The 9,847-nt window shown below is 43.2% G+C and overlaps 19 non-coding genes and 23 pseudogenes across 19 annotated transcripts; all 42 read right to left on the bottom strand.

Moving 5' to 3' along the window:
* Positions 1–17: 17 nt before the first annotated feature.
* Positions 18–136, bottom strand: LOC139955615 (5S ribosomal RNA). Its single transcript, XR_011788850.1, has one exon. It is a non-coding gene; the product is annotated as a 5S ribosomal RNA (ribosomal RNA).
* Positions 137–212: 76 nt separating this feature from the next.
* LOC139957689 (5S ribosomal RNA) lies at positions 213–331 on the bottom strand. Its single transcript, XR_011789513.1, has one exon. It is a non-coding gene; the product is annotated as a 5S ribosomal RNA (ribosomal RNA).
* Positions 332–407: 76 nt separating this feature from the next.
* Positions 408–526, bottom strand: LOC139957600 (5S ribosomal RNA; annotated as a pseudogene).
* Positions 527–750: 224 nt separating this feature from the next.
* LOC139955775 (5S ribosomal RNA) lies at positions 751–869 on the bottom strand. The gene has a single exon (XR_011789005.1). It is a non-coding gene; the product is annotated as a 5S ribosomal RNA (ribosomal RNA).
* Positions 870–945: 76 nt separating this feature from the next.
* Positions 946–1,064, bottom strand: LOC139956800 (5S ribosomal RNA; annotated as a pseudogene).
* A 76-nt stretch (positions 1,065–1,140) lies between these two features.
* Positions 1,141–1,259, bottom strand: LOC139956957 (5S ribosomal RNA; annotated as a pseudogene).
* Positions 1,260–1,335: 76 nt separating this feature from the next.
* On the bottom strand, positions 1,336–1,454 carry LOC139956914 (5S ribosomal RNA; annotated as a pseudogene).
* A 73-nt stretch (positions 1,455–1,527) lies between these two features.
* Positions 1,528–1,646, bottom strand: LOC139956211 (5S ribosomal RNA; annotated as a pseudogene).
* Positions 1,647–1,719: 73 nt separating this feature from the next.
* LOC139955098 (5S ribosomal RNA) lies at positions 1,720–1,838 on the bottom strand. Its single transcript, XR_011788351.1, has one exon. It is a non-coding gene; the product is annotated as a 5S ribosomal RNA (ribosomal RNA).
* Positions 1,839–1,914: 76 nt separating this feature from the next.
* Positions 1,915–2,033, bottom strand: LOC139956105 (5S ribosomal RNA). Its single transcript, XR_011789329.1, has one exon. It is a non-coding gene; the product is annotated as a 5S ribosomal RNA (ribosomal RNA).
* A 76-nt stretch (positions 2,034–2,109) lies between these two features.
* LOC139956432 (5S ribosomal RNA) lies at positions 2,110–2,228 on the bottom strand (annotated as a pseudogene).
* Positions 2,229–2,461: 233 nt separating this feature from the next.
* LOC139957065 (5S ribosomal RNA) lies at positions 2,462–2,580 on the bottom strand (annotated as a pseudogene).
* Positions 2,581–2,656: 76 nt separating this feature from the next.
* LOC139955143 (5S ribosomal RNA) lies at positions 2,657–2,775 on the bottom strand. The gene has a single exon (XR_011788395.1). It is a non-coding gene; the product is annotated as a 5S ribosomal RNA (ribosomal RNA).
* A 76-nt stretch (positions 2,776–2,851) lies between these two features.
* Positions 2,852–2,970, bottom strand: LOC139955142 (5S ribosomal RNA). The gene has a single exon (XR_011788394.1). It is a non-coding gene; the product is annotated as a 5S ribosomal RNA (ribosomal RNA).
* A 76-nt stretch (positions 2,971–3,046) lies between these two features.
* Positions 3,047–3,165, bottom strand: LOC139955864 (5S ribosomal RNA). Its single transcript, XR_011789089.1, has one exon. It is a non-coding gene; the product is annotated as a 5S ribosomal RNA (ribosomal RNA).
* A 76-nt stretch (positions 3,166–3,241) lies between these two features.
* On the bottom strand, positions 3,242–3,360 carry LOC139956668 (5S ribosomal RNA; annotated as a pseudogene).
* Positions 3,361–3,436: 76 nt separating this feature from the next.
* Positions 3,437–3,555, bottom strand: LOC139956210 (5S ribosomal RNA; annotated as a pseudogene).
* A 73-nt stretch (positions 3,556–3,628) lies between these two features.
* Positions 3,629–3,747, bottom strand: LOC139956973 (5S ribosomal RNA; annotated as a pseudogene).
* Positions 3,748–3,971: 224 nt separating this feature from the next.
* Positions 3,972–4,090, bottom strand: LOC139955764 (5S ribosomal RNA). The gene has a single exon (XR_011788994.1). It is a non-coding gene; the product is annotated as a 5S ribosomal RNA (ribosomal RNA).
* A 76-nt stretch (positions 4,091–4,166) lies between these two features.
* LOC139956430 (5S ribosomal RNA) lies at positions 4,167–4,285 on the bottom strand (annotated as a pseudogene).
* A 233-nt stretch (positions 4,286–4,518) lies between these two features.
* On the bottom strand, positions 4,519–4,637 carry LOC139955141 (5S ribosomal RNA). The gene has a single exon (XR_011788393.1). It is a non-coding gene; the product is annotated as a 5S ribosomal RNA (ribosomal RNA).
* A 76-nt stretch (positions 4,638–4,713) lies between these two features.
* LOC139956123 (5S ribosomal RNA) lies at positions 4,714–4,832 on the bottom strand (annotated as a pseudogene).
* A 76-nt stretch (positions 4,833–4,908) lies between these two features.
* On the bottom strand, positions 4,909–5,027 carry LOC139957400 (5S ribosomal RNA; annotated as a pseudogene).
* Positions 5,028–5,103: 76 nt separating this feature from the next.
* LOC139956959 (5S ribosomal RNA) lies at positions 5,104–5,223 on the bottom strand (annotated as a pseudogene).
* A 73-nt stretch (positions 5,224–5,296) lies between these two features.
* Positions 5,297–5,415, bottom strand: LOC139955856 (5S ribosomal RNA). Its single transcript, XR_011789081.1, has one exon. It is a non-coding gene; the product is annotated as a 5S ribosomal RNA (ribosomal RNA).
* Positions 5,416–5,491: 76 nt separating this feature from the next.
* Positions 5,492–5,611, bottom strand: LOC139956958 (5S ribosomal RNA; annotated as a pseudogene).
* A 73-nt stretch (positions 5,612–5,684) lies between these two features.
* On the bottom strand, positions 5,685–5,803 carry LOC139956191 (5S ribosomal RNA; annotated as a pseudogene).
* Positions 5,804–6,036: 233 nt separating this feature from the next.
* On the bottom strand, positions 6,037–6,155 carry LOC139955516 (5S ribosomal RNA). The gene has a single exon (XR_011788754.1). It is a non-coding gene; the product is annotated as a 5S ribosomal RNA (ribosomal RNA).
* A 60-nt stretch (positions 6,156–6,215) lies between these two features.
* Positions 6,216–6,334, bottom strand: LOC139956822 (5S ribosomal RNA; annotated as a pseudogene).
* A 560-nt stretch (positions 6,335–6,894) lies between these two features.
* Positions 6,895–7,013, bottom strand: LOC139956799 (5S ribosomal RNA; annotated as a pseudogene).
* A 76-nt stretch (positions 7,014–7,089) lies between these two features.
* On the bottom strand, positions 7,090–7,208 carry LOC139957678 (5S ribosomal RNA). The gene has a single exon (XR_011789512.1). It is a non-coding gene; the product is annotated as a 5S ribosomal RNA (ribosomal RNA).
* A 76-nt stretch (positions 7,209–7,284) lies between these two features.
* LOC139957667 (5S ribosomal RNA) lies at positions 7,285–7,403 on the bottom strand. The gene has a single exon (XR_011789511.1). It is a non-coding gene; the product is annotated as a 5S ribosomal RNA (ribosomal RNA).
* A 76-nt stretch (positions 7,404–7,479) lies between these two features.
* Positions 7,480–7,598, bottom strand: LOC139957770 (5S ribosomal RNA; annotated as a pseudogene).
* A 224-nt stretch (positions 7,599–7,822) lies between these two features.
* On the bottom strand, positions 7,823–7,941 carry LOC139956073 (5S ribosomal RNA). Its single transcript, XR_011789297.1, has one exon. It is a non-coding gene; the product is annotated as a 5S ribosomal RNA (ribosomal RNA).
* A 73-nt stretch (positions 7,942–8,014) lies between these two features.
* LOC139955133 (5S ribosomal RNA) lies at positions 8,015–8,133 on the bottom strand. Its single transcript, XR_011788385.1, has one exon. It is a non-coding gene; the product is annotated as a 5S ribosomal RNA (ribosomal RNA).
* Positions 8,134–8,209: 76 nt separating this feature from the next.
* Positions 8,210–8,328, bottom strand: LOC139957599 (5S ribosomal RNA; annotated as a pseudogene).
* Positions 8,329–8,552: 224 nt separating this feature from the next.
* Positions 8,553–8,671, bottom strand: LOC139956810 (5S ribosomal RNA). Its single transcript, XR_011789416.1, has one exon. It is a non-coding gene; the product is annotated as a 5S ribosomal RNA (ribosomal RNA).
* Positions 8,672–8,747: 76 nt separating this feature from the next.
* Positions 8,748–8,866, bottom strand: LOC139955971 (5S ribosomal RNA). Its single transcript, XR_011789196.1, has one exon. It is a non-coding gene; the product is annotated as a 5S ribosomal RNA (ribosomal RNA).
* A 76-nt stretch (positions 8,867–8,942) lies between these two features.
* LOC139957597 (5S ribosomal RNA) lies at positions 8,943–9,061 on the bottom strand (annotated as a pseudogene).
* Positions 9,062–9,285: 224 nt separating this feature from the next.
* On the bottom strand, positions 9,286–9,404 carry LOC139955752 (5S ribosomal RNA). Its single transcript, XR_011788982.1, has one exon. It is a non-coding gene; the product is annotated as a 5S ribosomal RNA (ribosomal RNA).
* Positions 9,405–9,480: 76 nt separating this feature from the next.
* LOC139956798 (5S ribosomal RNA) lies at positions 9,481–9,599 on the bottom strand (annotated as a pseudogene).
* A 76-nt stretch (positions 9,600–9,675) lies between these two features.
* Positions 9,676–9,794, bottom strand: LOC139956955 (5S ribosomal RNA; annotated as a pseudogene).
* Positions 9,795–9,847: the final 53 nt, after the last annotated feature.

The following is a 9,847-nucleotide window of genomic DNA, read 5'->3' as shown; positions in this document are numbered from 1 at the left end:
CTAATTAGAAAAAGAAAGGCCTACGGCACCCAGTATTTCCAGGCGGTCACCCATCCAAGTACTGACTGCGCTCTACGTTGCTTGACTTCGGTGATCGGACGAGAACCGGTATAGTCAACGTGATATGGCCGTAGACATAACAAGAGGTCAATGTAGGCCATTTCAATTTCTCATCGTCGTGGCAACATAGTGTTATCAATTAGGAAAATAAAAGCCTACGGCACCCAGTATTCCCAGGCGGTCACCCATCCAAGTACTGACTGCGCTCTACGTTGCTTGACTTCGGTGATCGGACGAGAACCGGTATAGTCAACGTGATATGGCCGTAGACATAACAAGAGGTCAATGGAGGCCATTTCAATTTCTCATCGTCGTGGCAACATAGTGTTATCAATTGTGAAAATAAAAGCCTACGGCACCCAGTATTCCCAGGCGGTCACCCACCTTAGTACTGACTGCGCTCTACGTTGCTTGACTTACCTGATCGGACGAGAACCGGTATATTGAACGTGATGTGGCCGTAGACATTACAAGAGGTGAAATGCAGGCTAGTTGTTTGGTAGGTTATGATGAGTGGAATTAATGTATATATTATACATGAATGTATTTAATATATATTAAGTTAATCTATATTTCACATATATATGTATTAAATTCTAATATATAAAAACAATCGAGTTATTTATTAATATATTCGATTTTCAAATCGCTTTCCTTGTGGCAAGACAGTGTTCTAATTAGGAAAAGGAAGGCCTACGGCACCCAGTATTCCCAGGCGGTCACCCATCCAAGTACTGACTGCGCTCTACGTTGCTTGACTTCGGTGATCGGACGAGAACCGGTATAGTCAACGTGATATGGCCGTAGACATAACAAGAGGTCAATGTAGGCCATTTCAATTTCTCATCGTCGTGGCAACATAGTGTTATCAATTAGGAAAATAAAAGCCTACGACACCCAGTATTCCCAGGCGGTCATCCATCCAAGTACTGACTGCGCTCTACGTTGCTTGACTTCGGTGATCGGACGAGAACCGGTATAGTCAACGTGATGTGGCCGTAGACATAAGAAGAGGTCAATGTAGGCCATTTCAATTTCTCATCGTCGTGGCAACATAGTGTTATCAATTGTGAAAATAAACGCCTACGACACCCAGTATTCCCAGGCGGTCATCCATCCAAGTACTGACTGCGCTCTACGTTGCTTGACTTCGGTGATCGGACGAGAACCGGTATAGTCAACGTGATGTGGCCGTAGACATAACAAGAGGTCAATGTAGGCCATTTCAATTTTTCATCGTCGTGGCAACATAGTGTTATCAATGAGGAAAATAAAAGCCTACGGCCCCCAGTATTCCCAGGCGGTCACCCATCCAAGTACTGACTGCGCTCTACGTTGCTTGACTTCGGTGATCGGACGAGAACCGGTATAGTCAACGTGATATGGCCGTTTACATAGGAGGTCAATGTAGGCCATTTCATTTTCTCATCGTCGTGGCAACATAGTGTTATCAATTAGGAAAATAAAAGCCTACGGCACCCAGTATTCCCAGGCGGTCACCCATCCAAGTACTGACTGCGCTCTACGTTGCTTGACTTCGGTGATCGGACGAGAACCGGTATAGTCAACGTGATATGGCCGTTTACATAAGAGGTCAATGTAGGCCATTTCACTTTCTCATCGTCGTGGCAACATAGTGTTATCAATTAGAAAAAGAAAGGCCTACGGCACCCAGTATTCCCAGGCGGTCACCCATCCAAGTACTGACTGCGCTCTACGTTGTTTGACTTCGGTGATCGGACGAGAACCGGTATAGTCAACGTGATATGGCCGTAGACATAACAAGAGGTCAATGTAGGCCATTTCAATTTCTCATCGTCGTGGCAACATAGTGTTATCAATTAGGAAAATAAAAGCCTACGGCACCCAGTATTCCCAGGCGGTCACCCATCCAAGTACTGACTGCGCTCTACGTTGCTTGACTTCGGTCATCGGACGAGAACCGGTATAGTCAACGTGATATGGCCGTAGACATAACAAGAGGTCAATGTAGGCCATTTCAATTTCTCATCGTCGTGGCAACATAGTGTTATCAATTAGGAAAATAAAAGCCTACGGCACCCAGTATTCCCAGGCGGTCACCCATCCAAGTACTGACTGCGCTCTACGTTGCTTGACTTCGGTGATCGGACGAGAACCGGTATAGTCATCGTGATGTGGCCGTAGACATTCTAAGAGGTGAAATGTAGGCTAGTTGTTTGGTAGGTTATGATGAGTGGATTTAATATATATATTATACATGAATGGATTTAATATATATAATGTTAACCTATATTTTACATATAGTAGTTATTTATTAATATATTCGATTTTCAAATCGCTTTCCTTGTGGCAAGACAATGTAGGCCATTTCAATTTCTCATCGTCGTGGCAACATAGTGTTATCAATTAGGAAAATAAAAGCCTACGGCACCCAGTATTCCCAGGCGGTCACTCATCCAAGTACTGACTGCACTCTACGTTGCTTGACTTCGGTGATCGGACGAGAACCGGAATAGTCAACGTGATATGGCCGTAGACATAACAAGAGGTCAATGTAGGCCATTTCAATTTTTCATCGTCGTGGCAACATAGTGTTATCAATTAGGAAAATAAAAGCCTACGGCACCCAGTATTCCCAGGCGGTCACCCATCCAAGTACTGACTGCGCTCTACGTTGCTTGACTTCGGTGATCGGACGAGAACCGGAATAGTCAACGTGATATGGCCGTAGACATAACAAGAGGTCAATGTAGGCCATTTCAATTTTTCATCGTCGTGGCAACATAGTGTTATCAATTAGGAAAATAAAAGCCTACGGCACCCAGTATTCCCAGGCGGTCACCCATCCAAGTACTGACTGCGCTCTACGTTGCTTGACTTCGGTGATCGGACGAGAACCGGAATAGTCAACGTGATATGGCCGTAGACATAACAAGAGGTCAATGTAGGCCATTTCAATTTTTCATCGTCGTGGCAACATAGTGTTATCAATTAGGAAAATAAAAGCCTACGGCACCCAGTATTCCCAGGCGGTCACCCATCCAAGTACTGACTGCGCTCTTCGATGCTTGACTTCGGTGATCGGACGAGAACCGGTATAGTCAACGTGATATGGCCGTAGACATAACAAGAGGTCAATGTAGGCCATTTCAATTTTTCATCGTCGTGGCAACGTAGTGTTATCAATTAGGAAAATAAAAGCCTACGGCATCCAGTATTCCCAGGCGGTCACCCATCCAAGTACTGACTGCGCTCTTCGTTGCTTGACTTCGGTGATCGGACGAGAACCGGTATAGTCAACGTGATATGGCCGTAGACATAACAAGAGGTCAATGTAGGCCATTTCAATTTCTCATCGTCGTGGCAACATAGTGTTATCAATGAGGAAAAGAAAAGCCTACGGCACCCAGTATTCCCAGGCGGTCACCCATCCAAGTACTGACTGCGCTCTACGTTGCTTGACTTCGGTGATCGGACGAGAACCGGTATAGTCAACGTGATATGGCCGTTTACATAAGAGGTCAATGTAGGCCATTTCACTTTCTCATCGTCGTGGCAACATAGTGTTATCAATGAGGAAAATAAAAGCCTACGGCACCCAGTATTCCCAGGCGGTCACCCATCCAAGTACTGAGTGCGCTCTACGTTGCTTGACTTCGGTGATCGGACGAGAACCGGTATAGTCATCGTGATGTGGCCGTAGACATTCTAAGAGGTGAAATGTAGGCTACTTGTTTGGTAGGTTATGATGAGTGCACTTAATATATATATTATACATGCATGGATTTAATATATATTATGTTAATCTATATTTTACATTTATATTTAGAAAATTATAATATATAAAAACAAACGAGTTATTTATTAATATATTCGATTTTCAAATCGCTTTCCTTGTGGCAAGACAGTGTTCTAATTAGGAAAAGGAAGGCCTACGGCACCCAGTATTCCCAGGCGGTCACCCATCCAAGTACTGACTGCGCTCTACGTTGCTTGACTTCGGTGATCGGACGAGAACCGGTATAGTCAACGTGATATGGCCGTAGACATAACAAGAGGTCAATGTAGGCCATTTCAATTTTTCATCGTCGTGGCAACATAGTGTTATCAATTGGGAAAATAAAAGCCTACGGCACCCAGTATTCCCAGGCGGTCACCCATCCAAGTACTGACTGCGCTCTACGTTGCTTGACTTCGGTGATCGGACGAGAACCGGTATAGTCATCGTGATGTGGCCGTAGACATTCTAAGAGGTGAAATGTAGGCTAGTTGTTTGGTAGGTTATGATGAGTGGATTTAATATATATATTATACATGAATGGATTTAATATATATTATGTTAACCTATATTTTACATATAGTAGTTATTTATTAATATATTCGATTTTCAAATCGCTTTCCTTGTGGCAAGACAATGTAGGCCATTTCAATTTCTCATCGTCGTGGCAACATAGTGTTATCAATTAGGAAAATAAAAGCCTACGGCACCCAGTATTCCCAGGCGGTCACCCATCCAAGTACTGACTGCGCTCTACGTTGCTTGACTTCGGTGATCGGACGAGAACCGGAATAGTCAACGTGATATGGCCGTAGACATAAGAAGAGGTCAATGTAGGCCATTTCAATTTTTCATCGTCGTGGCAACATAGTGTTATCAATTAGGAAAATAAAAGCCTGCGGCACCCAGTATTCCCAGGCGGTCACCCATCCAAGTACTGACTGCGCTCTTCGTTGCTTGACTTCGGTGATCGGACGAGAACCGGTATAGTCAACGTGATATGGCCGTAGACATAACAAGAGGTCAATGTAGGCCATTTCAATTTTTCATCGTCGTGGCAACATAGTGTTATCAATTAGGAAAATAAAAGCCTACGGCATCCAGTATTCCCAGGCGGACACCCATCCAAGTTCTGACTGCGCTCTTCGTTGCTTGACTTCGGTGATCGGACGAGAACCGGTATAGTCAACGTGATATGGCCGTAGACATAACAAGAGGTCAATGTAGGCCATTTCAATTTCTCATCGTCGTGGCAACATAGTGTTATCAATGAGGAAAATAAAAGCCTACGGCACCCAGTATTCCCAGGCGGTCACCCATCCAAGTACTTGACTGCGCTCTACGTTGCTTGACTTCGGTGATCGGACGAGAACCGGTATAGTCAACGTGATATGGCCGTTTACATAAGAGGTCAATGTAGGCCATTTCACTTTCTCATCGTCGTGGCAACATAGTGTTATCAATTGTGAAAATAAAAGCCTACGGCACCCAGTATTCCCAGGCGGACACCCATCCAAGTACTGACTGCGCTCTTCGTTGCTTGACTTCGGTGATCGGACGAGAACCGGTATAGTCAACGTGATATGGCCGTAGACATAACAAGAGGTCAATGTAGGCCATTTCAATTTCTCATCGTCGTGGCAACATAGTGTTATCAATGAGGAAAATAAAAGCCTACGGCACCCAGTATTCCCAGGCGGTCACCCATCCAAGTACTTGACTGCGCTCTACGTTGCTTGACTTCGGTGATCGGACGAGAACCGGTATAGTCAACGTGATATGGCCGTTTACATAAGAGGTCAATGTAGGCCATTTCACTTTCTCATCGTCGTGGCAACATAGTGTTATCAATTGTGAAAATAAAAGCCTACGGCACCCAGTATTCCCAGGCGGTCACCCACCTTAGTACTGACTGCGCTCTACGTTGCTTGACTTCGGTGATCGGACGAGAACCGGTATATTGAACGTGATGTGGCCGTAGACATTACAAGAGGTGAAATGCAGGCTAGTTGTTTGGTAGGTTATGATGAGTGGATTTAATGTATATATTATACATGAATGGATTTAATATATATTATGTTAACCTATATTTTACATATAGTAGTTATTTATTAATATATTCGATTTTCAAATCGCTTTCCTTGTGGCAAGACAATGTAGGCCATTTCAATTTCTCATCGTCGTGGCAACATAGTGTTATCAATTAGGAAAATAAAAGCCTACGGCACCCAGTATTCCCAGGCGGTCACCCATCCAAGTACTGACTGCGCTCTACGTTGCTTGACTTCGGTGATCGGACGAGAACCGGTATAGTCAACGTGATATGGCCGTAGATGGAGGCCATTTCAATTTCTCATCGTCGTGGCAACATAGTGTTATCAATTGTGAAGATAAAAGCCTACGGCACCCAGTATTCCCAGGCGGTCACCCACCTTAGTACTGACTGCGCTCTACGTTGCTTGACTTCGGTGATCGAACGAGAACCGGTATAGTCATCGTGATGTGGCCGTAGACATTCTACGAGGTGAAATGTAGGCTACTTGTTTGGTAGGTTATGATGAGTGCACTTAATATATATATTATACATGCGTGGATTTAATATATATTATGTTAATCTATATTTTACATATATATGTAGAAAATTATAATATATAAAAACAAACGAGTTATTTATTAATATATTCGATTTTCAAATCGCTTTCCTTGTGGCAAGACACCTTCTTTGTGGCAAGACAATGTACGCGATTTCAATTTCTCATCGTCGTGGCAACATAGTGTTATCAATTATGAAATCGTGATGTGGCCGTAGACATTACAAGAGGTGAAATGTAGGCTAGTTGTTTGGTAGGTTATTATCAGTGGATTTAATATATATATTATAATGAATGTGTTTAATATATATTATGTTAATCTATATTTCACATATATATGTATTACATTCTAATATATAAAAACAATCGAGTTATTTATTAATATATTCGATTTTCAAATCGCTTTCCTTGTGGCAAGACAATGTAGGCCATTTCAATTTTTCATCGTCGTGGCAACATAGTGTTATCAATTAGGAAAATAAAAGCCTACGACACCCAGTATTCCCAGGCGGTCATCCATCCAAGTACTGACTGCGCTCTACGTTGCTTGACTTCGGTGATCGGACGAGAACCGGTATAGTCAACGTGATGTGGCCGTAGACATAACAAGAGGTCAATGTAGGCCATTTCAATTTCCCATCGTCGTGGCAACATAGTGTTATCAATTAGGAAAATAAAAGCCTACGGCACCCAGTATTCCCAGGCGGTCACCCATCCAAGTACTGACTGCGCTCTACGTTGCTTGACTTCGGTGATCGGACGAGAACCGGTATAGTCAACGTGATATGGCCGTAGACATAACAAGAGGTCAATGTAGGCCATTTCAATTTTTCATCGTCGTGGCAACATAGTGTTATCAATTAGGAAAATAAAAGCCTACGGCACCCAGTATTCCCAGGCGGTCACCCATCCAAGTACTGACTGCGCTCTACGTTGCTTGACTTCGGTGATCGGACGAGAACCGGTATAGTCAACGTGATATGGCCGTAGACATAACAAGAGGTCAATGTAGGCCATTTCAATTTTTCATCGTCGTGGCAACATAGTGTTATCAATTAGGAAAATAAAAGCCTACGGCACCCAGTATTCCCAGGCGGTCACCCACCTTAGTACTGACTGCGCTCTACGTTGCTTGACTTACCTGATCGGACGAGAACCGGTATATTGAACGTCATGTGGCCGTAGACATTACAAGAGGTGAAATGCAGGCTAGTTGTTTGGTAGGTTATGATGAGTGGATTTAATGTATATATTATACATGAATGTATTTAATATATATTAGGTTAATCTATATTTCACATATATATGTATTAAATTCTAATATATAAAAACAATCGAGTTATTTATTAATATATTCGATTTTCAAATCGCTTTCCTTGTGGCAAGACAGTGTTCTAATTAGGAAAAGGAAGGCCTACGGCACCCAGTATTCCCAGGCGGTCACCCATCCAAGTACTGACTGCGCTCTACGTTGCTTGACTTCGGTGATCGGACGAGAACCGGTATAGTCAACGTGATATGGCCGTTTACATAAGAGGTCAATGTAGGCCATTTCACTTTCTCATCGTCGTGGCAACATAGTGTTATCAATTAGGAAAATAAAAGCCTACGGCACCCAGTATTCCCAGGCGGTCACCCATCCAAGTACTGACTGCGCTCTTCGTTGCTTGACTTCGGTGATCGGACGAGAACCGGTATAGTCAACGTGATATGGCCGTAGACATAAGAAGAGGTCAATGTAGGCCATTTCAATTTCTCATCGTCGTGGCAACATAGTGTTATCAATTGTGAAAATAAAAGCCTACGGCACCCAGTATTCCCAGGCGGTCACCCACCTTAGTACTGACTGCGCTCTACGTTGCTTGACTTACCTGATCGGACGAGAACCGGTATATTGAACGTGATGTGGCCGTAGACATTACAAGAGGTGAAATGCAGGCTAGTTGTTTGGTAGGTTATGATGAGTGGATTTAATGTATATATTATACATGAATGTATTTAATATATATTAAGTTAATCTATATTTCACATATATATGTATTAAATTCTTATATATAAAAACAATCGAGTTATTTATTAATATATTCGATTTTCAAATCGCTTTCCTTGTGGCAAGACAGTGTTCTAATTAGAAAAAGAAAGGCCTACGGCACCCAGTATTCCCAGGTGGTCACCCATCCAAGTACTGACTGCGCTCTACGTTGCTTGACTTCGGTGATCGGACGAGAACCGGTATAGTCAACGTGATATGGCCGTAGACATAACAAGAGGTCAATGTAGGCCATTTCAATTTCTCATCGTCGTGGCAACATAGTGTTATCAATTAGGAAAATAAAAGCCTACTGCACCCAGTATTCCCAGGCGGTCACCCATCCAAGTACTGACTGCGCTCTACGTTGCTTGACTTCGGTGATCGGACGAGAACCGGTATAGTCAACGTGATATGGCCGTAGACATAAGAAGAGGTCAATGGAGGCCATTTCAATTTCTCATCGTCGTGGCAACATAGTGTTATCAATTGTGAAAATAAAAGCCTACGGCACCCAGTATTCCCAGGCGGTCACCCACCTTAGTACTGACTGCGCTCTACGTTGCTTGACTTACCTGATCGGACGAGAACCGGTATATTGAACGTGATGTGGCCGTAGACATTACAAGAGGTGAAATGCAGGCTAGTTGTTTGGTAGGTTATGATGAGTTGATTTAATGTATATATTATACATGAATGTGTTTAATATATATTAAGTTAATCTATATTTCACATATATATGTATGAAATTCTAATATATAAAAACAATCGAGTTATTTATTAATATATTCGATTTTCAAATCGCTTTCCTTGTGGCAAGACAGTGTTCTAATTAGGAAAAGGAAGGCCTACGGCACCCAGTATTCCCAGGCGGTCACCCATCCAAGTACTGACTGCGCTCTACGTTGCTTGACTTCGGTGATCGGACGAGAACCGGTATAGTCAACGTGATATGGCCGTAGACATAAGAAGAGGTCAATGTAGGCCATTTCAATTTCTCATCGTCGTGGCAACATAGTGTTATCAATTAGGAAAATAAAAGCCTACGACACCCAGTATTCCCAGGCGGTCATCCATCCAAGTACTGACTGCGCTCTACGTTGCTTGACTTCGGTGATCGGACGAGAACCGGTATAGTCAACGTGATGTGGCCGTAGACATAAGAAGAGGTCAATGTAGGCCATTTCAATTTCTCATCGTCGTGGCAACATAGTGTTATCAATTAGGAAAATAAAAGCCTACGACACCCAGTATTCCCAGGCGGTCATCCATCCAAGTACTGACTGCGCTCTACGTTGCTTACCTTCGGTGATCGGACGAGAACCGGTATAGTCAACGCGATGTGGCCGTAGACATAACAAGAGGTCAATGTAGGCCATTTCAATTTTTCATCGTCGTGGCAACATA

Source organism: Apostichopus japonicus, chromosome 17, assembly GCF_037975245.1.
Source record: "Apostichopus japonicus isolate 1M-3 chromosome 17, ASM3797524v1, whole genome shotgun sequence".
Classification (NCBI taxonomy): domain Eukaryota; kingdom Metazoa; phylum Echinodermata; class Holothuroidea; order Aspidochirotida; family Stichopodidae; genus Apostichopus; species Apostichopus japonicus.
The sequence above is the reverse complement of the archived record's forward strand: the minus strand, read 5'-3'. Positions and strand labels throughout refer to the sequence as shown.